The sequence below is a fragment of the Paramormyrops kingsleyae genome, chromosome 20 (assembly GCF_048594095.1).
Source record: "Paramormyrops kingsleyae isolate MSU_618 chromosome 20, PKINGS_0.4, whole genome shotgun sequence".
Classification (NCBI taxonomy): domain Eukaryota; kingdom Metazoa; phylum Chordata; class Actinopteri; order Osteoglossiformes; family Mormyridae; genus Paramormyrops; species Paramormyrops kingsleyae.
The window spans coordinates 5,661,145-5,667,418 of NC_132816.1; the positions used below are offsets into that span (position 1 = coordinate 5,661,145).

Sequence of the window (6,274 nt, forward strand, 5' to 3'; positions counted from 1 at the left end):
GAGCTGACCACCCGGGGCGCGGACCTCCTCACGGAAGAGCGCCCGCCTGGACAGCAGTACCCGCTCGAGCGGGCACGCAAACTCCTACGCCGTCTCAGCGAGCGTCTCACACGGCTGAGAGGCGAACGCGTCGCCCGGAGCCCGGGCGAAGTGATCGCGGTGGCTCCGCTTTCCAAGGTAAGCGGCAAGAAGCGGCGGAACAGAGACAGAGTGCAGCAGGAGGAGGCTCCGTCTCTCTTCCTGGGGGCTTGCACTCTGCTCCCCGCCTGGGAGCTAGCCAGGGAGCACGAGGGCTCACCGCTCCCCTGGGATGACTTCGCCGCTACCCGCCTGCTCGGTGTCCACGGTGAGATGCCGCCTCCGCGGGAGGCATATCCGTACCGGCCGGAGCGCCTGCACGGAAAAGGGATCAGCCCGGTGAGAGACGCGATTCCCCGGGTCTCTAGAGCCGATCTGCCCGCGGCTGCGCTGCCTGCAGATGCCGACGCTCTGCCCGTTGCACCGCCTGCTGCAGCTGCCGACGCTCTGCCCGCGGCACCGCCTGTCCTGCCTGACCCGCCTGCCCAGACAGCGGCTACACCTGCTGCTGCGGCTGCCGCTTTGCCTGCAGCTCTGCTCGAGGTGGCCGCGGTTACGCCCCCTGCTGGCCGCGTGATGGCGGCGCCCGCCGCGGCGCCCCCTGCTGGCCGCGTGATGGCGGCGCCCCCTGCTGGCCGCGTGATGGCGGCGCCCCCTGCTGGCCGCGTGATGGCGGCGCCCCCTGCTGGCCGCTCGCCGGCAGAAGAAGACGCCGCTCTGCCCGTGGCGGCGCCTGCTGGCCACTCGCCTGACCTGCCCTTCTCGCCTGTCCTGTCCGGCCAGCCCTGCTCGCCGGTCCTACCCGTTTTTCCTGTCCTGCCCGGCCAGCCCTGCTCCTGCTCGCCTGTCCTGCCCGGCCAGCCCTGCTCCTGCTCGCCTGTCCTGCCGGCGCCTGAACTGCCTGTTTCGCCTGTCCTGCCGGCGCCTGAACTGCCTGAGGTGGCCGCGGTTGCGCCCCCTGCTGGCCGCGTGATGGCGGCGCCCGCCGAGGCGCCCCCTGCTGGCCGCGTGATGGCGGCGCCCGCCCAGGCGCCCCCTGCTGGCCGCGTGATGGCGGCGCCCGCCCAGGCGCCCCCTGCTGGCCGCGTGATGGCGGCGCCCGCCCAGGCGCCTGCAGTGGCCCCTGCTCTGCCTGCAGCGCCCCCTGCTGGCCGCTCGCCTGACCTGCCCGTCTGGCCTCTGGCTGCACCGCCTGCGGCCATGCACCGCCTGCGGCCATGCCCGCGGCTGCATCGCCGGCTGCTGCCGCTGCTCTGCCCGCAGCGTCCCCTGTTGGCAGCTCGCGGGTCCAGCCCTGCTTGCCGGTCCAGCCCTGCTTGTCGGCGGCTCCGCCTGCTGCACTGGACCTTGAGTGGGATCCCTCGGGGACCGTCCTATGGACCCCAGATCCCTCTCCCTGCAGGGACCCACGCCCCTTTGGACCCCGCCTGTCAGTGTCCCGAAAGGGATGGGGCCATAGGCGTGGGGCCCGGTTCCCGCCCGCCCTGCCCCCTGGCTCGCCCTCGCTCGCCTTGGCTGGGGCTCCGGGGCCGCCTGCGGTTCCTCCGGCTCGGGTTCGGCGGTCGCCTCCGGGTCCCCCCCTGGTCGCGCCTCCGGCTCCTTGTCGGTCGCCTCCGGGCCCCCCTGTTCCGGCTGAGCGTCGGACGGCGCCTTCGCCGGCTCCGGCTGCGCCTCCGCCTGCCGCGGCTTCCCCCTCCTGCCTGCCTTCACTGGTGTTCCCTCCTGCTCCCTCCATGTCCCCTCTGTCACTCCCTCGTCCCGTTCCCTTGGCCCCTGGGTGGTCCCCTCCTGCTCCCTCCTCCCTTTCCCCTGCGGCCCCTCCGGCCGCTGCCCGTCGCCCGCCTGGGCTCCCTCGTGCTCCCCTTGTTCCTCCTCTGTTCCCGTCTGTCCCTCCTGCCTTTGTTCCTCGTCCCTCTCTGTCTCCTCCGTTCACTCCTGGCCCTTTTGTTCCGCCTTTCTCCCCTCCTTCTGTGTCCCCCTTCCTGGTTTGTCTGTCCGCCTTCCCGGTTCTGTGTCGTGTCTTGTCTTTCTTCTCGTCCCTGTTCTTGTTCTGCGTCTCCGTTCTGTTCCCTGTTTTTGGTTGACCTTCTGCTTTGTTTTCCAGGTCCTGTTTTCCCGGTTCGTCTCGTCCGTCGCCTCTCCTCTGGCGCGCCCGGTGTGCGCGCCTTTGGGGGGGGGGTTCTGTCACATCCCGCTCCGTACGATCCTGATGTGTGCCACGCTCCCCTCATTACCTCGCGTTCAGCCCTGATTGTTCTCACCTGTTGCCTGTTCCGTTTACCTAGTCCTGTGTATATTAGTCCACGTCTCCTCATGTCTGCCAGATCCGGCATTGTATTGTCCGTGGATGTCCGTGCCTGTCTGTCCGTCAGCTAATAAACCCCCATTCTACCCGTAAGTTTGGCTCAGCTCGCTTGCTTCCCTGCTCGCCTTACGCCCGAACGTGACACATGCAATGCAGTCAAGAATTTTATTTTATTTTTTGCATATTTAACTTTGCAAAAATTCTCAGATGAGCCCTGGAATTCTCATGCCGCCGAATCTTGTTCCGGAGTGAAGACAGTGCCGTTTCTCGGTTCTCACTGGAACCTGATGACTGGATTTTGAATGATGCCCACTCCTCAGAAATGGAGATCCTCTTTTCTGTGAGGACACCAATTGACTTGGTGGTGCTGCAAACTTCACATCCTGCAAGTGAATAAAAATGATCAGAATTGTATAATTTTAAAACTCTCCTAATAGTAGCATCTACTGATCTAATTTAACTAATTCTCAACATATATTATACAATTAATCATTAACTGCAAACCATTTTACACCATTACAAACAAGAGATGAAAATGAAGTGATCAAACTTTATTTTTTCTATTTTAATGACTCCCATGAGCTACAAAAATTATACTGTCAAATGTCTGCCAAGCATAACTTACTTTACTCAACTTTTATACTCTCTAACTTCAAAATACTATGTACAAATAATCAAATTTAGTTTTATATAAATTATATCATTCATTAAATATACACAAAACATCACAGATTTTCTTCATTTTTTCTTCTAACATCTGCTTTACCTAGCTTTCTTTCCCTCCATCCTAACCAAGGATGTCTGTTTTGGAACTCTCTAGCCTGACTCTCACTCCACACGGCTGGCCAGGAGCTCCCATCTAAAAAAATAAACAATGGTTTTACAATACAGTCTATGGGCTCTCCAGGACCAGGATTCCCTACCCCTGAGCTAGGCTGTGTGATGACATGCTTGAGCTAGCTTTAACAACTTCGTAAACTAGCCACTTAAAAAAAAAAGCCACTTGTACTTACCAGGGGCAGGAGTAACGCTGACGTCAGTCTCATTATGTTTGTGTTGAGCCGTCAAGCTGGTGGTGGTGGGTTCTTCTAAGGCTGTCTCTGTTGCTACAGCTGGAGCAGCCGGTTTATAAAAACAATCAAAAAGTGTCGCTTGTTTTCTCTTCATCTTCATCCGCTAGTTTCTGCGACGCTTCTCCGTGCTCTCTTCCTGAGTGAATTTCATATGTTCCCGCCCACACCGTTCCAGCCAATTACAAATGAGCCACTGAATACCAGACCAATCGCAGAGCAGTGCGCTGTAGTGTAAGCTCATTGGCTCAGTCTTGGCAACAGGAGGAGAGGTGACGCAGCAGCAGAGAGCAGCGGAGAGAAGCAAAGGGGAGTTTCGCTTGTCCATGAATGCGAATGTAATGAACACACGCATGGATTGCCACGTAACATCGGCCACTTTTTAGTGGTTATACGGAAATTCTTAAGCCTTTCTAGTGGGCATACGGCGTATACCAGCGTATCACGTAGACTACACCACTGGGTCTGTCTGTGTTTTTATTGAAAGCAAGGCAGGTGCTGGCATTCTTACAAGGGGGAGGCGTGGCAACAGGGGACCAATGACTGGCTGAGGTCCCCAGGAAGGCAGACTGAGCCCCGGAACACTGGAGAACCCAGACCAGGAAGCAGGGATCCAGAAATGGGGCTGAAACACAGAAACCAGGACACTCACAGACAATCCCAAAAACATGACACCTGTTACACAGCATGCTGCAAAAAAATATCATTATTTACAAATGAGGTTTCCTGGGCAATAACTGAAAGTATCCATTTTTTGTATCACACATTAATAAGTACCAAACAGTTACTGAAAACTTTGTACTTTTGTGCCTCACCTGTATCATAAAATATTCCCGGCTATATAATGATGCAGCTTGGAACAAGGGCTCCAACGTGAGGTACAAAACCAAAAGGCAGGACCGTCGTTTCTTTGGTGACCTTCCTGACTTTCGGCACGCCTGACCTGCCTGGCATTAGCATATACAGGAAGGCAATCGTTAGCAAACATTTCATCTGTACATTTAACTTCCTGTCGTTTTTGCAACCTGCACCTTCAGTCAATTTCATCCACCCATTTTAACCACTTAATATAAAATTTAATATGACATCTTACCCCCAGAGGGAGATGCGAGGTCCTGAGGCCTTCCTCTCGGATCAGAATCACTTGGACCTTCCTGTGGATCTGGGCAGCAACTGTGATCCTTCAGCTGTCCATCCCACGTTCGCTTTGAGCCTCTTCTTCTGAGAGAGAGAAGGATCACCATTAATAGCCAGAAGTTTCTGCTGTTAATTGCACAGATGTCTTGATGTTACCATAATTGGTGTCAAAGACCGTCATTTCCAAACAAGGTCTTGTGATTTACAGTTAATGTTCTGGAATAGAATACATGTGATGCAGGGATGAAGAACCACGAAATACCTGAAATACTCAGTATAGCACATCTGTAGGAGTAATGAATTAAAGCACACGATTAGGCTGTGTGTGCAGGTTTTCATTCTACCCAAGAAGAACCTACTCCTCATTGATCTGGACCAGGGCTCCATCCTCTTCTGGTTCTCCGCCTTGTGCACTGGCTGAAAAACGTAGCAGACAACAGTAAATACTGACGCTAAGTGTCTCTCTAGGCCTGCTTGACTGAGCTAAGACTTTGACCTCTATCTCTGCTCTCTGTGTTTCAGTAGGATGTAAAGGGCTCATTAATGGCTGAGAGATCCACACAAGACAGCGAACAAGGAACTGGGGGAAATCTCAATGAATCAATGAATGGATTGCAAAATGTACAATGAATATAAAATTGGACTTTTTAAGAATATTTAAGAAAAGTGCTCAGTGACAACAATTTTTGATGTTATATTTTCATTACAAAAAAGCAGATTTAAAAGATCATTCACACTGGAACTAATCTAACCCACCAAGCAATGCAAAGAAAGCAGCCATTGTCTGGGACTCCTCCTGCTGCTCCTTGCTGCTGTAGTCCTGTCTGGACGGACCTTGTGGCTCCTGCTGACTGAGGTGCCGGCACCTGAAGTGCGCGTGCCTCACCATCCCTGCAGCGCGGAGGCAGTGGGGTAACTCCGTTAGGGGGCGCACTGACAAGGTGTTAGCCGACCTGTGTTCTAATGCCGGCTTGGGTTGTAAAGCAGGTGAGTCACGTGGCGCAGCTAACTGGCTAACATCCCCTATTACAAAATGTTTGTATTTAAATAGGATACAAATATTTTGGGGTTTTTTCCGCGCTGATTACTAATACTATGGCTTAGCAAGATACGTAGTAAATCTCGAATTCCGCGCTTATTAAGCTCAACCTTCAGATGAATATTATGACATGACATAAAGAACACATTGTTGAAAGCTTACTTGAACTGCAAGGAGCTTGGTGTGACAGAATGTTTAGCTGTCTTCTTTCTGATGGTCTTCCTTGAAGTACAACAAAAATGACTTATGAAAACTTTGACAGAACTTTATAAGCGGAGTAATTTTTAAATAAAACACCGGATGAAAAGATCAATGACAACTAATATCTGTTTAATAAAACCTTTAAACACTTTACTCTTTACACTGAAGTTTTAAAAAAGAGCAAAATATCGAGGACGGGCACCAGGCAGGCGGTAGGAACCAAACGCACCCGTTTGTAGAGCTGATCCCAGCGAAGCGAGGCGCTTTCAGTGATGATCACTGTACCTTTTGGTGATCACAGGAAATCCCACCCTACCTTGCCAATCTGTATCTTCTTCTTGTCGATGTTATTTCGCTCAAATGTCGTTCTCTCAATCTCTCCTCAGTGCTCTTTGCCACAGTTGAGGTTCGAATCAATATCCATGGCAACGGCCCGCGACGCGC

General features: G+C 53.6%; 1 long non-coding RNA gene across 1 annotated transcript; it reads right to left on the reverse strand.

Moving 5' to 3' along the window:
- Positions 1-2,674: 2,674 nt before the first annotated feature.
- On the reverse strand, positions 2,675-4,040 carry LOC140581354 (uncharacterized). Its single transcript, XR_011984449.1, has 3 exons — positions 3,397-4,040; positions 3,150-3,242; positions 2,675-2,766 (listed from the first exon to the last, which is right to left on the reverse strand). It is a non-coding gene; the product is annotated as an uncharacterized lncRNA (long non-coding RNA).
- Positions 4,041-6,274: the final 2,234 nt, after the last annotated feature.